The sequence below is a fragment of the Balaenoptera borealis genome (assembly GCF_965194805.1).
Source record: "Balaenoptera borealis genome assembly, chromosome: 10".
Lineage (NCBI taxonomy): Eukaryota > Metazoa > Chordata > Mammalia > Artiodactyla > Balaenopteridae > Balaenoptera > Balaenoptera borealis.
The window spans coordinates 27,406,793-27,422,908 of record NC_138874.1 but is presented as its reverse complement, the minus strand read 5'-3'; the positions used below and the strand labels follow the sequence as shown (position 1 = coordinate 27,422,908).

Genomic DNA, 16,116 nt, shown 5'->3' with positions numbered 1-16,116 from the left:
TGATAGGCATTTGGGTTGTTTCCATCTTTTGACTGTTGTGAATAATTCTTCAGTGCATGCTGGTGTACAAATATCTATTGGAGTCCTTGCTGCTTCCAATTCCTTTGGGTAATAAATACCCAGGAGTGGATTTACTGGAGCATATGGTAGTTCTGTGTTCAGGTTTTTGAGAGCTCACCATACTGTTTTCCACAGTAGCTGCACCATTCTACATTCCCACCAGCAATGCACAAGGGTTCCAATTCCTCCACAGTCTACCAAAACTATTTTTTACTGTTTTTGTTTTCTTTGATGGTAGCCGTCCTGATGGGTGTGAATGTGGTGGTTCTTGCTTGGGGTCTCTCAGGGAGCTGCAGTCAGATGGGGACCAGGGCCAGGGGTCATTGGCGGCTCCCTCACGTGTCTGCTACAAGGTTGAGGTAGGGGCCACAGCTGGGGCAGTGAGCAGCGTTCCCTGCAAGCAGCTCCTCCGCATGGCTGGTTTGGGCTCTCTCATAGCATGCGGCCTCTCAGAGCATGATGGCCTCTGGCTTCCCCAGAAAGTGTCCCAGAAGCAGGAAGTGGAAGCTGCCAGTGTCTGAGTTCTGGGCCTGGATTCTGACATGTGGTCCCCTCCTCCGTGTTCTTTAGTCAAGCACTTAGCAGTCGGGCCGGTTTCAAAGGGAGGTAACATGGATTACCATGTAACATGGAACCTCTCTCCAAGGTGGAGGAATGTCCAGAGGTGTGAGGCCATTGTCAGCCTGCGAGACCTGGCTGACCACAGGGGAGCAGTGGCCTCTCAGTCAGTCAAAGGCAGTCAAAGCCCTGAGGTGTCCCTGAAAGAGGGGCCCAGAGTCCCCAGAGGGTCCCTGTAATGCCTCACGTGTAAGCTGCGATCTCCTTCCAAGTCTCCCCTAAAGCAGCTGGGACCGTCTGCTAAGCAGGCTGTGCTCTGGAGAAAGGAAGCTATTCTCCTTTCAGCGCTGGCTAGGCGCTGGATTAACACACACCTGGGTCTTCAAAGTGTCCTTGTATCTGCAGCTTAAAGTGTGGGCTTCTGGGGGTCACAGGGCTAAAGGGGTTGTGACCGTTGTGACCTGAGTTCTCACAGGGGGCCCAGCGGGTCTGCAGACACACCGTGGTCCTGCCCTGTTCCTAAATGTGTGACTGAAAAGACACCCCCAGCAAGCCGCTCCACTATGGCTGAGTAAACCCAAAGCCCCTTCCCACCCTGAAGGGAAGAAGGACTTGGAAGATGAGAGGGGATTCTGATCACATCCCCACACGACTTTGCCTGTTTAACCTGTGAAAGTGACTGGATCTCAGAGGAATCACTGTGGGTTCATGATAACCAGCTTGTGGTTCCAATTGCAGTGGCCATTGTATTAATTGTGGCATCTTTACTGGAGCAACTGAATGCAGCTCCTGGCACCTGGGATTCAGCTACTATCTAGAAAGTGCTTTTTGTCCGTGGCAATTTGCAGAGAGCCGGCCCACGTCATCTCTTCAGCTCTGCGCACAGCCTCGCAGAGAAACTGGTCTTCTTCTTCTTCTTTTTTTTAATTGAAGTGTAATTGATTTACAATGTTGTGTTAACTTCTGCTGTACAGCAAAATGAGTCAGTTATATATTATATATATATATTCGTTTTTATATTCTTTTCCATTAACGGTTTATCACAGGATATTGAATATAGTTCCCTGTGCTGTACAGTAGGACCTTGTTGTTTATCCATTCTATATGTACTAGAGAAACTGGTCGCCTTGACCTCCCACAGAATGTCACCTGGTCCTTTGCAGAGGTGGCAGCGTGCTCAGGGGGGCCAATGAGGAGGAAGGGGCAAGTACTGTAGTTACAGTTGAGTATTCGGGAGACTGTGACCAGACTCCTAAGCTAAAGCATGAGACTTGAGGGACTTCTGCCCACCACGGGGCAGTCCTCTTGTCTTCACAGCAGCAACTCCTGCCCCAGGACTCACCCTCTCCCGCTGCTCACCTTGCCCGCTGGTTTGCGTCCTATCATCCAGGGGCCCCTCCTTATTGTCCTCTACACATCAATCCTCCCTGTAGCAACTATATATCGGGGTTTCCTAAGGCTTAGTCCTAAACCTTCTAGTCGGAGGGCTGGTCTTTTTCACGTGCAAGTCCAGGAGCGGCAGGACCAGTGACCCCAGCAGCACCGCCGGGCTTGGGATCATCAAGGTCAACAGAGAAAGGCCACCTCCAGGCCCTGGGGAGCTTGTGGTGGTGGTGGTGTCCTCCTGGCCATCTCTGCTGTTTCAGGGTGTGTGGCTCCTTCCTGAGCCCTCTCGAGTTCCTGGTGATACCCCAAATCCTTGAAAAGAATTCCTTTCTGCTTAAATTAGCTAGATTTTCTTCCCGTTGCTTGGCTGTAAGAACTTGACTAATACGATTCCCAGATTTATATCCACTCCCGGCTTCTTTGAGATTCAGACCTGCAGATGCAACCTATTTAGCACTTGAACTTGGAGGTCTGAATGGTACCCCGGATACCCAAGTCTGTGGCTGACATCATGCTCTCCCTCAACTCTTCTTCCTTTTGGGGTTCCTTGTGTCATCAAAGGCCATCTGTGTTATCACCCTGGACCCCCAGAGCCCCAAAGGGTGCCTGCCACCCGGCCGGAGCTCATCACACCCTGATGGCTGAGCAGATAGAAGTTCGTAAGCATCCTCACTTCTTCACACCCTCATCTCTTGTTGTTTGAATTTTAAAGCTTGCCAACCTGCTGAGTGCCAAAGTGATCTCATTTAACTCCTTTCCCTGATCATGCGTGAGGCCAATAACATGTTCATTGCTATAGGCCATTGTGATTTTTACTCTTCAATAATTCATTCCTTTGCCAGTTTTTCTAACTTGTTGTTGATCTTTTCCTTATCAATTCGAGCAAGTTCTTAATATATTCTGGACACTATTTTTTTAAATAAACTTTGCAAATATTTTCTTGCTGTCTGTGATTTGGCTTTTTACATTGTTTGTGGTGTCACTTTTTTTAAATGCAAAGATTTAAAATTTGATGCTGTTGAAACTCTCAGTTCTGTCCGTTCTGATTTATGCTTTCTGTATCTTAAGAAATTTGTCCACACTCGTGAGCTCATAAACCCTTTTTTCTTCTAAAGATTAAAGATTGTCTTTTCAATTTTAATATATATCTGGAATTTTTAAAGATGTATTATGGAATGAGATAATAAAGAGAATGGGATGGGAACTTGACAAATTCTATTTCTGGAAGTTTTCCGTGACTGGTCCAGGAGGCTGTTGGTGAGTACGAGCCCCAGCACCATGTATGGCAAGTCCTTGCTCTAAGGTTGCTCTCCTTTCTTTGACACTCCTTGGCTCACCTTCTCCCTACAGACACTCCCCACAAAAGGAACAAGCATGCAGGTGTAGGGTGGCCACAAGGAAGACACGGAAACAGGATTGTGGTCAGGAGGAATAAACGTCCCGGGTGAAATTGGTAGGCGAGGTCGTGCTGCTAACAGCTCCCGTAGACAAGCAGACAGAGGTATTTCCTCCAATTCAGCTTTGGCTTTTTGAGAACTTGAAACTCCAGTACAGCAGTCCTATCTCTGACCCCACTACCTTTGCAGTCTGGGTGATACCCAGTGTAGTCTGGCCTCCCTCCCAGGCTGGGGCTGAGCAAGGGGAGACAGTATTAAGGTCACTGAGAGCCAGGTGCACCAAGGTTAGGTCCCCGTGATGCAGGTAAAGAGCAAATCTCACCCGACGCAAATTTGCTACAGACCTGGAGTCTGGGCGTAACCCATTAAGAAGAGAGAGAGAGATCTGTTTTCTGCATTTGTTCTTTCCTTCTGACTTCTGCACTGTCATGTACAGGCCGGATATGTAAACTACTTGGGGCCTCAAAGCCAGATGGTAGACCACGTATATGTGGAAGAATCATTTCCTCCTTATTTTGTTTAAGTAATAGGAAAAAATAGTCTGATTAGAAATATTATCTTACAAGTAAGAACTGTGAAGTTCAGATAGTTCTTGGGGGTAGGTTTTGTGGTCACATGAAAATTTGTTTCTGAGATGAGTAAAGATGGGGGCAGAGAGAGTCTGTGTTTAATACATTTCATTTTTTTCAAATTTTAGATGAGAAAATGTCATATGTATACAAGGATCTATAAAGGTAAATGTGTAGTTTAAAGAGCATAATAAAATGAGCATCTGTATCTAAGGATTCAGTTTAAGATCACAAAGGTTACTAGCATCTCAGAAGTTCCTTGCATGCTCCTGTTAAGGGTCTCCCCTTATCCCCCCACAAGGGGTAACTATATCCTGATCCTGTACTAATAATTTGCTTGTTTTTTTCATAATGCTTTACCATTCATTTATGAGCCCTCAGTAATAAATGGTTTAGTTTTGAAAAACCAAGTTGTGAGCTCAATCCTAACTATGCCAAGAGAGGGTGGCATTGCCCCTATTGTATGAAGGATCCTAGGAGAGGAAAAGCTGAACAAGGTCTCTGAGTCATAATCAGTCTCTTCATTTTCTAGTTTCTTAAGGTGGAAGCTTAGATATATTAGTTTTCTACTATAGGTGTTTAAATTTCTCTATAAAAATGCTATAGGGGGCTTCCCCGGTGGCACAGCGGTTGAGAATCTGCCTGCCAATGCAGGGGACACGGGTTCGAGCCCTGGTCTGGGAGGATCCCACATGCTGCGGAGCAACTGGGCCCGTGAGCCACAACTACTGAACCTGCGCATCTGGAGCCTGTGCTCCGCAACAAGAGGGGCCGTGATAGTGAGAGGCCCACGCACCGCGATGAAGAGTGGCCCCCGCTTGCCACAATTAGAGAAAGCCCTCACACAGAAATGAAGACCCAACACAGCCAAAAATAAAATAAATTTAAAAAAAAATGCTATAGGGAATTCCCTGGCAGTCCAGTGGTTAGGACTTGGCGTTTTCACTGCAGGGGCCTGATTTCGATCCCTGGTCAGAGAACTAAGATTCTGCAAGTTGTGTGGCCAAAAAAAAAAAAAAAAAAAAGCTATAAATTTCTCTCAAAGTGTTGCTTTGTCTGCATCCTACAGATTTTGATATGTTGTGTTTTCATTTTTATTTAGTTCAAAATATTTTCTAATTTTTCATGAGACTTGGACTCATGGATTACTAAGAAGTGAGCTGTTTAATTTTCAAATACTTGGGTATTTTCTAGATCTTTCTATTATTGACTTCTAATTTAATTCATTATGGTCAGAGAACGAACACACTGAGTTGTGATTTCAATTTTTTAAATTTGGTACAGTTTATTTTATGGCCCAGAATATGGCCTATCTTGATGAATATTTTATGTTCACTTGAAAAGAATGTATTCTGCTGGTGTTGAGTGGAATATTCCATAAATGTCAATTAGATCCAGTTCGTTGATGGGTATCATTCATTTTTTCTACATTTTTGCTGATTTTCTGTCTACTTGTTCTATCAATTACTGAGAGAAAAGAATTGAAATATCAATTATAATTGATATCAAGTGTATAATCAGGTATAATATCAAGTATAATTGTGGAATTGTCCATGTTTTCCTTTCAGTTTTATTAGTTTTTTCTTCTTTTTCTTTCTATTACTATTTTGGAATGCTTTAATTAGGTGCATTAATGTATCTTCTTGGTGAGCCAATACTTTTATCATTATGTACTGTTCCTTTTTATCCATGGTAATTTTCCTTGTTCTGAAGTCTACTTTGATGTTAATTTAGCTGCTCTGGCTTTCTTTTGATTAGTGGTTTGATGAGTGTTTACATGATATACCTTTTTCCACCCTTTTATGTGTCTCTCAGTATAGTTTTCAGTTTGCATTTCTCTTATTATGGGTGAGGTTAAACATCTTTTTGTATATTTAAGGACTATATTTACATCTTCATGTGAATTGCTGAACTCATGTTGTTTGTCTATTTTTTTCAGGTTTTTCATCTTTTGTTCTTTCCATTTTTAAATAGTGTTTTGCATATGAGGAAGATTTGCTCTTTAGCTGTGATATATATTACAAATATTTTCTCCCAGTTTACTAGTTGTATTTTAACTTTGTTTATGCTTTGGGGGTTTCATTTCCATGTTAAGATTTTTATTTATTTATTTTATGTAGTTACATTTGTCATTCTTTTTTTGTTATTGCATCTGGGTTTTGAATCATAGTTAGAAAGCCTTTTTACATTAGCCTAAGGACATATATTCCAAATATTTTGTTCAAAAGTTACTTGGGTTAGTACTTTCCTCATATATATATATATATCCAGATTAAAAAGGACCATGTTTTCTTCTAGTATTTGTATGGTTTCCTAAATCTATGATTCAGTCGGAATTTATTCTTGTGTATGGTATAAGATATGAACATAATTTTATCTTTTTCCAAATGACTATCGAATCTTAGCACCATTTATTAAAATGCCCATTTTCACTCTGGTGATTTGAGATATACATTTATCATATCCTACAGTTCCATATGTATAAAGGTCTATTTCTTGGCTTTCTATTCTATCCTACTGTTTGGTCTGTCTACTCAATGTGCCAATAATACATTGTTTTCTTTTCTTTTCTGTTTTTTAAATTAAATTTTTAAATTGAATTATAGTTGATTTACAATGTTGTGGGGTTTTTTCTGTTATTTTTTAAATTTTATTTTTTATTGAAGTATTAATTGTTTTAATTCTAGAGGCTTTAGAGTATATTTTAATATTTTGCAAAGCTAATCTCCCATGTAGATTTTAAAAAACATACTCCTGTCTATTCTTGCATGTTTTTCTGTATGAAGTTTGGCATAAACTTTCTAACTCCATTAAAAAAACCTTGTTAGTATTTTTTTTTCATTGAGGCATAGTTGATTTACTATATTATATAAGTTTCAGGTGTACAACATAGTGATTCACAAATTTTAAAGGTTATACTCCATTTATGGTTATTATAAAACATTGCTTATATTCCCTGTGCTGTACAATATATCCTTGTCACTTATTTATTTTATACATAGTAGTTTGTACCTCTAAAGCCCCTACCCCATCTTGCCCCTCCCTTCTTCTTCTCCCCACTGATAACCACTGGTTTGTTCTCTGTATCTGTGAGTCTGTTTCTTTTTTGTTACATTCCCTAGTTTTTCTTTTTTAGATTCCATGTATAAGTGATATCATACAGTATTTGTCTTTCTCCGTCTGCCTTATTTCACTAAGCATAATACCCTCCGAGTCCATCCATATTGTACCTTGTTAGTATTTTTATTGGTATTGCCTTACCAAAAAATTGCTTTACAAAAGTATTTTCTCTTTATCAATAGAGAGACTTCAGGGAATTCCCTGGTGATCCAGTGGTGAGGACTCAGCCTTTTCACTGCCTGGACCAGGGTTCAATCCCTGGTGGGGAAATTAAGATACAGCAAGCCACACAGTGTGACCAAAGAAAAAAAAATTAAGAGACTTGGGAAGAAGTTTATGAAGTGGAATCATCTTACTGAAGAACAAGTAATGTCTTTTTATTTGTTCAAGTCAACTTTTGTGTTTTTAAGAAGTTTAAAAAGTTTTTCTCATATAGATTTTGTACATTTATTGGATTAATTCATTCCTAGGATATTTTACCTGCTTTGCTGCTATCGTAGATGAGATTTTTCCTTTCATTTTATCAGCTAACTTTTTAGGAAAGCTAATGATTTCTACATGTTAGTGTTATAACTTGTTACTATACTGAATTCTTTTGTTTTAGTTTTATCATTGATTATCTTGAGTTTTACAGTTACGTGATCAGATCCTCTGCAAATAGAAATGGTTTTGCTTCTTTTCAGTTCTTACCTGTCCAATCTGTCATTGCTTTCTCTTGCCTAATTGCATTGCTTAATACCTCCAGTACGGTGTGGCAAGAGGTGGTGATAATGGACACACTTGCCTTGTTCTTAATCCTAGCAGAAGTGCTCCTGGTGTGCTGGTGCTTTCCCATTAGCAGGATACTGGCTTTAGGGCTTTAGGACTAAGGTATATATATTTTTAAGTATCTATCTATGATTAAGAAGGTGTCAATTAATTCCTATATTAATTTGTTTTTACCAGGAATGAATGTTGCATTTTATAAAAGGTTTTGCAGCATCTATGAAGGCAATCATATGATTTTTCTCATAGATCTATTAATAGGTTTTATTATATTAATGAATTTCTTAATAGTGACCCCATCTTGAATTCCTTTAATGATTCCCACTTTTTTTAAAAGCCCATTTTACTTTTTTCCTGGAATGCTTTTCTGCATCTCACCCACTTCATGTGAATGATTCCTGCTTATCTTTCCTCTCGGTGTTTATATGTCCTGCCTTTCCCTGACTTCCCACAATTTGTCTCTTTGTTATAACATCTCATGATAAGTCTATAAATTCATCAAATCATTCTATACATGTTAGCTTCCTCCTACGTGCCAGGCAGGATTCTAGGTATTGGGGAAGGAGTTGTGAACAAGGAAGCAAAGAACTGCCCTCAGGCAGCTCACAGACACCATTTATTTATTTATTTTCCTAACATTCAACACAATTTGTAGTTTAACACTGCCTGTCTGTTACTGTCTGTAAGCTTCCTGAGAAAAAGACCGTGTTTGTCTTGTTCACTGTTGATACACCAGGTAGGTACAGTGGTAAGTATGTATTAGATGAATCTATAGATCTATGTTTATTTTTATATTTTACATATTTTGTATTCCAGGCTAGGAGAAACTAGTCACAATTACACACACACATTTTTTTTTTCAGTTCAACTATAAATTTTTCTCACCCATATGTAGTCTGAAACCTCTCATGAAGAAATGTCACTGAGGGACAGTGTGGGCTTCATTTTCTATTCAGCAAACATTCCTCTCACTTTTGCTTTTGAATAAATGAGTTCATTTAAATTTGATTAAGCAATGACTAGAAGCCTGGAACGAGCTGGCCCTCCTGCGGGCCTCCCAGAATGGATGGGCTGTGGTCCACGAGGAGGATGTGGTATTCTGGTGGGTAACAGAGCTGGAAGAAACTGAAGTCAGGAGTCAGCCTTTCAAACCACCGAAACCAAAGCGTTGTCTTTCGCAGGAGGGTTTTAGAAGAACAAAGAGTTTCAGATCTATAAAACCAAAATGATGCCTTTTGGACAGGTCTATTTTGAAAGGATACCTGGTCTGTATGACGCTGCGTGGCAGCCAGAAGCACAGAGCACCATATAGTAGGCAGCCAGCAAGGCTCGGAACACAAACAATTCACGAACAACAGTGTTCCCAGAACTGGAGTGACCTCCCTCTGCTTCTAGGGCCCATGATATGTTCGTATCACTTTAGAGCAGGGATTCTCAGATGTCAGGGAGGATACCCAAGTCACTGTGAACTGCAAACCCCCTTAGAGTGTATTTAGTTCTACTGTGGAGGGTGGGTGAGATGGGGAGCAGACAGGGCTTATCACCCACCACCCGGGCCCATCAGTGTGGAAACCACTGCCGGGGCGAGTGGCTGCTGCAGATCTGGGTGGTTGCATGCACAGTGGCATCTTGGCGCAGGAAAAAGTTGAGGACTAGCTTTAGTGAAATGATCTTATCAGAGATGACACTTGATTGGTTAGTGAGAGTGGTGTCCTAGTCCTTCTCAATACATCCAATTCTGTGTTCTTGGACCAAACCCAGCCTCCTTGAATCTAGCCAGCCATTTAGAAGTTTATTCAGGATCAGAAGAAGATACAAGTGAAAGGATCAGGGTGATTCCATGCCCCTCATTAGCACATGTGACTCACAAGATGTGTCATGTCTATATATATTACAGGACACTCATACAGATGGTTTCCCCTGGGTTAACTTCCTTTGTGAAAAGTATGTCTGTTCTTATTCTGTATATAGAACATAGACTCTATACTATAGTCAAGATAATTTGAGATTAAGAAGTAGGATTCCAGAAGACCTTTCCTTGGGGGACACTGAAACGAGAAATCATCGTGAGGATCTGGGGAAGTATGACACCCTGTGTCCCTTCACCCTCCACAAAAACCACTTCTCTACCCATTGGTTCCTAGTGGATGCGCTGAGTGGGAAGAGGTCTTTGAAATAGGAAGAGCCAGGAGTTTGCTTCTAGACATGAGGGAAAGATGTTAAGATGATGCAAATAAGCTTCAAGGACAGAGAAATCCACTATCAAGGTTCTGGGTGCTTAGGAGGTTTATTAGCTACCTATGGCCACCTAACAGATGAACACAGGATGTAGTGGCCTAAAACAACATTGGTTATCTTCCAGTTTATGTGGGCAGGAATTAGGGAGCAGCTTAGCTGGGTGGTTCTGGCTCATGAGGTTGTGGTCAAGGTATTGGCTGGACTGCAGTCTTCTGAGGGCTTGACTTCAAGAAGGCATGCTCACAGGGCTTTTGTCGGGAGGACTCAGTTCTGTGCCAGGTGGGCTGCTCCAGAGGTCTGCTTGAGTGTTCTCCTGACATGGTGGCTGGCTTTGTAAGAGAGAGAAGTCACACTTGGTCATTTCTGCAATATCCTATGGGTGGGTGATATGTGTCACCCCTACTCAGTATGAGGGTGCAAATGCCTGGAGGTGGGGTCACTGGGGGACAGCCACCACACGAGATCATGTCTGATGCCAGCCTGAAAGGGTGCAGAAAACTTGCAATTCGTTAAAGGTAAGAACTGCCTCATCAACTGGTTAAAGAAATGGATTGGGACAAGTACTGAGCAAGCAGGGGCCCAGAATCTCAGGGAACTTTGGGAGAGGAGGGAAAGGAAGAATATGCAAAGTAGTTACAAGGTGGTTTCAAGCTCAGATGTAGAATGTTTGGAAAGACGTTAGATAACTGTCTTTCTCATCTAGAAACCTGGGGACTAAGGTGTGAACTGAGAAGATTGGGATGGTGATGGAGTGATGTGGACATCTGTACCCAGGACATGACCTGGGGACCTTCCACTCTGCAGGTGGCCTGGGATGCTGACTGTGGGGGGATCTTGAGAGCCAGGGACGATCCCACCAGACCTGCTGGCAGCGCCAACCCAAACAGCCTCAGCTACATGCTTGATGGAGCAAGAGGCAGCATGGCTTTAAAGCAGAAATATAATCGATATTTAGATTATAATAATCTATGATCTATCTATCTATCTATTTATATATTTGGGTGCCCCACGCAGCTTGTGGGATCTTAGCTCCCAGACCAGGAATGGAACCCACACCCTCTTCAATGAAACCTCGGAGTCTTAACAACTGCAGCGCCCAGGAATTCCCAGAAATATAATATTTAATAGCAGCTATGCCACAACACCTACCTTGAGGGAGTAGCAAGCATACAAGTAGGAGTGAGATTTCCTGTAAGCTTTACCAGCCAAGTCAATATTTGGCTGGAGCATAGACCAAGTGAGACTCAAAAATATGTCCTCATACGTTCCTTTATTATTTTGCTTTCCCATCCGTCCATCCATCCATCCATCCCATGTTTATTGGTCATTTACTTCATGCTTTGATTTGCTAGAGAAAAACAAAATTGTTGAATTTTCAATTCATAAAATTGTGTTTTCCCAAAATCATGACCACAATATTCTGTCTCTGGAGCATGTTACCACACTAATCATATTTGTGGAGGGTGAAAGTCACACAATTAACAAATGGCAAAACTGAAACTAAATTCAGGTTAGCCAGTCTGTCTATACCCTTTTGGATCACATCACCTAAAATGATTTACTTTTTCCTGGCTCCGTATCTCTCTCTCCTGACCCTCATTGCTTGTTGCTTCTTTTGAGAAGACTCCTTTCTCCCAAGCATACCTGATAACTCCAAAGAAAATTACATGACAGTATCTCTATACCTTAAAAAAAGTTAGACGTTAAGTACCCTTTTGTAAACATCTATATTGGTCTCACATTGTAATCATAAGAATTCCTATTAGATTATGGGAAATCAAGCAAAATTTTTTTGTGTACAAAAATAAACATTTAGAAACAGAACTTTGATTAACGGATAATATGTATTATTATGTATACGTAATACTCAATATATAACATAAGCATAATATAATACTCTCTACAAGTAGTATTATCCACATTGTTATGGGCTGAATTCTGTCCCCTAAATTCATGTACTGAAACTCTAACCCTCATACCTCAGAATGGGTGAGAGTATTTGGAGATGGGACCCTTAAAGAAGTTGATATGAGGTATTAGGGTGGGCCCAAATCCAAAAGACTAGTGTCCGTCTAAGAGGAGATTAGGGTACAGACAAGCACAGAGGGAAGATCATTGGAGGATCACGTGAAGACACAGAGAGAAGGTGGCCATCGACAAGCCAAGGAGAGAGAACTCGGAAGGAACCACTCTGCCGACATCTTGACCTTGGACTTCCAGCCTCCAGAACTGTGAGGAATAAATGTCTTGTTGTTTAAGCTGCCCACTCTGTGCTATTTTGTTATAGCAGCCTCAGCAAACTAATACACACATTTTACAGATAAGGGGATTCGAGGGTCAAGAAGTGAAATGATGCACAGGTAAGAGGCCCTCTCAGGCTCACACAGGGGCCTACCCCACCCAGAAGCCATGTCCTGGACCCCACCCCCAAGAGAGCATGCTCCAGGGAAGTAATAAATACTAGTCAGCATTTTCCTCGAATGAAGTCACTTTTACACGGCTCCCTGGACCCTCTCCCCAGCCCTCTTCACAGTCCTTTTCAGGTTTGCAGAGCAGACCACCGGGGCCTCCGTGTGTGTCTCTTCTGGCTGGACTCCCACCATGTACTTTGAGAATTCAACTGTCACCTTGACTTTCAAAACAGTAACTATAAGAGCTTCTCAAATAATTCAGAGGATCCGAGAGAACATTTTTCTTCCTAAGACATGCTTGTCATAAACAAGATATTTTACTACTTTAAAGAGGAAATTGATGGCTGGAGCTTCCTTATTAGTCACAGCAGAGCCTGAGAACCCCTGTGGCCGGCCTTCAGGCCTGGTGAGCTTGGAACACACTTGGGCTTTATCTGGCAAAACCAGCTTCAGGCAGGTCTGTTTACTGACCTGACAGGCTCAACGTCCAGACCCAGCGGGTGCGCTGCACAAAGAAAACCGGCCTGTTGGGTTCAGGGCTGTGCGGAGGACACACCCCCAGCCTCCCCTGATTTCTTTTGCTGCAACCTCGGTCACCCTCTCCTTCACTGAAATTCAACCCGGCACCAGGATCTAATGAAGCAACCCGTTTGCACACAGGGCGGCCACAGAGCCACATTGGGTTGATTATTGGCCATCTTGTAAACAGAGGAGCAGAGGACCGTTTCCAGTTCCAAAGGGGCCCGGTGGCTAAGTGTGCAGCCAGGCGGCGGGCGGCTGTGTAGACAAGCTCTCACTCTCTCAGGCGCTGCCCTGGGCAGGCACTTACTCACTGCTTCCTTCCCACCTTCTGATATTTGGCCTTACTTAATATTTCTAGATTTTTTTAAAAAATTTATTTTATTCAAGTATAGTTGATTTACAAGGTTGTGTTAGTTTCTGCTGTACAGCAAAGTGATTCAGTTATACACACATACATTCTTTTTCATATTCCTTTCCATTATGGCTTATCACAGGATATTGAATATAGTTCCCTGTAATATTTCCAGCTTTTTAATGTCTGTCCTTTTATTTGTCACTGGAGTCCTGGAGTTCAGCCCTTGGACTCTCCTCTTCCCGGGTGAGCTGATGCCCTGTTACCCTTCACCCTTCATGTGCCGAGGAAATGCCACCTCCATCTCCGACCAGCATCTCTGTCTGAACTCCAGACATACATTCAACTGTCTACTCAATGTTTCCTCTTAGACTGCTCAGAGGCAGCTCAGACTTCACATGTATAGACCGAATTCCTAACCTTTCCCCCAGAACTTCCACTTGCTGGAATTTTCCTCCTCTCAGTCAGTGACACCTTTGGTTTGTCAGGCTGTGATCCCTAGACTTGTCCTGCCTTCTGTGGACCCTCAAACCCGGGACCTGATGTGCCAGGTGGCTGGTGCTAGCTCCACCCTCAAGGCATGTCCAAAGCCAGCCTCCACTCAACACCACCTCGGCCACTCCTGGTCAAGTCCCCACCCTCTCTGGCCCAGAACTTCCTCTTTAACTGGCCTCCAGGACCCCCTGATCCCTGACAGGTGCTTTTCCTCTGCAGCCCAAGGGATCCTGGGAGCTGAGTCAGACGATACTACCTACCACCCAACCCAATCCCAGCAGTTCCTGGCTCACCTAGAATGGATGCCTTCTCCACAGCTGCCTACACCCATGTTCTTTTTTTCATGTCTTCTATGACCTCAAGCCCCTCTTGCTAACTTTTCCCAAGGCCCACGAGGCTCCTTGCTGCTTGTCTGATCTTCAGACACAGTCCCTGCCATCAGGGCTTCTGTCTTGCTGTCGCCTTGCCTGGAAGGCTCCCTCCTGACACCCACAGCCCTCAGGCCCCTCCCTCCTTCAAAGTCTGCTCCAGCGCAACCCGCGAGAGGCCCTCCCTTACCACGGATTAAAGCACACCCTGGCCCGTTCCCCTCCCCCTGCTTTTCCTCCTCTGTGGAGCTTGGCATCCTCTGACAAGGTCCACATTCACTTATTCCGGTTACGGTCTGTCTCCGCCCCTGGAACGTTCGCTCCACGAGGAGTGCTTTGCACCCCTTGTGTTCATCGACAGAGCCCAACCGTTGATGAACTACAGGGCTCGATGCAGTGGATGCTTAATAAATATTTGCTGAGTGAGTGAATTAATGGCATTTCTCCTACACAACTGCCCCTATTTAGACGGAAAGGTCCCACTGTCTGAGGAGGAAGGGCAAACGCGTGGTGGCTCGAGACGGTTACCTTTGAATTACTCCAAACCTGGTGGATATTGTTTTTGGAGTTCTCCCCCGTGGCAAGGGCTGTTTTAACTTACATTAATTCTGTGTGACGCAGGGTCCTTCCTCTCTCGTTATGTCCATCTCATCCTGGTCATTAAATACCCACCTTGATGCACAGAGGCATTCAACAGATAAGGGCTGAAGCGAGTCAGCCCAAACCGGGCAGCTTCAACACCCTTCCTGGAACAGAGCAGAGTCGCCCATGCTGCTAGGTTGTCCTTGAGTCCTTTCTTGTTGGACAGTCATTTTTCTCTGCCTTTTCTTTCTTTTTTTTTTTTTTTTGAAAGTCTTTTTAAATTAATTTATTTATTTTTGGCTGTGTTGGGTCTCCGTTTCTGCGCGAGGGCTTTCTCCAGTTGCGGCAAGCGGGGGCCACTCTTCATCGTGGTGCGCGGGCCTCTCACTATCGCGGCCTCTCCTGTTGCGGAGCACAGGCTCCAGACGCGCAGGCTCAGTAATTGCGGCTCACGGGCCCAGCTGCTCCGCGGCATGTGGGATCTTCCCAGACCAGGGCTCGAACCCGCGGTCCCCTCACCGGCAGGCAGACTCTCAACCACTGCGCCACCAGGGAAGCCCCTTTTCTTTTATTCTATTAAAAACAAAAAAAAAAAATCTCCGGACTCCTGTTACAGGGATTAAAGGAAAAGAAAACTAATATTGTTAGCACCACAAAACCCTTCTTGCTGCCCGTTTTCATCTTCTACAACATTGGGTTATTTCAGATTAATGAATTTGAAGGAGTTCTTTTGGAGTATGCAGCAGGAATGCATTCTGCACACTCAAGTCCCAAAGGGCAGAGTTCAAAATTTACGGAAACTAGATCCCAATGGCTACTAGGCTCAGTCTATATTGTTAGGGAGGAATAGTCCAGAAGAACTCAGCCCGTAGTTCAGACATCTGGTTCCCTGCCATGTTTGGGAAGTCCAGAGGCCCAGGGTCAGTCCCAGACCTGAGTGGTTGTAGCAACCCCGGAGGTCCTTGCTAAGAGGTCTGCCTGGAAACTGTGCCTCTCTCTTCACCCTCCACCCCAACAGAGCCCAGGGGAGCTGGGAGGAGGGGCAGTGTCCAAGGGTCTAAGCAGCGCAGGCAGGACTCCTCCCAGGGTGGAGAGCACAGAGGGCAAGTGATGGCAGTACCTCTAGCTGGACCAACAAAGACCCTTGTGACTTAGTTTGGTAAAGGCGATGGAAAGGACTCTCCAGACAGTGATTGCACTATAAAATGTTTTATAATGCAACTTAAAACTTTCCAAATTTTACTGATTAATGAACTTTTAGAATTATAGAAAAGAATTTTAAACATAAAACAT

At 43.4% G+C, this 16,116-nt stretch overlaps 1 long non-coding RNA gene across 1 annotated transcript; it reads right to left on the bottom strand.

Annotated features, from left to right (window-relative positions):
* Positions 1 to 827: 827 nt before the first annotated feature.
* Positions 828 to 14,836, bottom strand: LOC309636021. Its single transcript, XR_014249188.1, has 3 exons — positions 14,167 to 14,836; positions 11,243 to 11,441; positions 828 to 10,422 (listed from the first exon to the last, which is right to left on the bottom strand). It is a non-coding gene; the product is annotated as an uncharacterized lncRNA (long non-coding RNA).
* Positions 14,837 to 16,116: the final 1,280 nt, after the last annotated feature.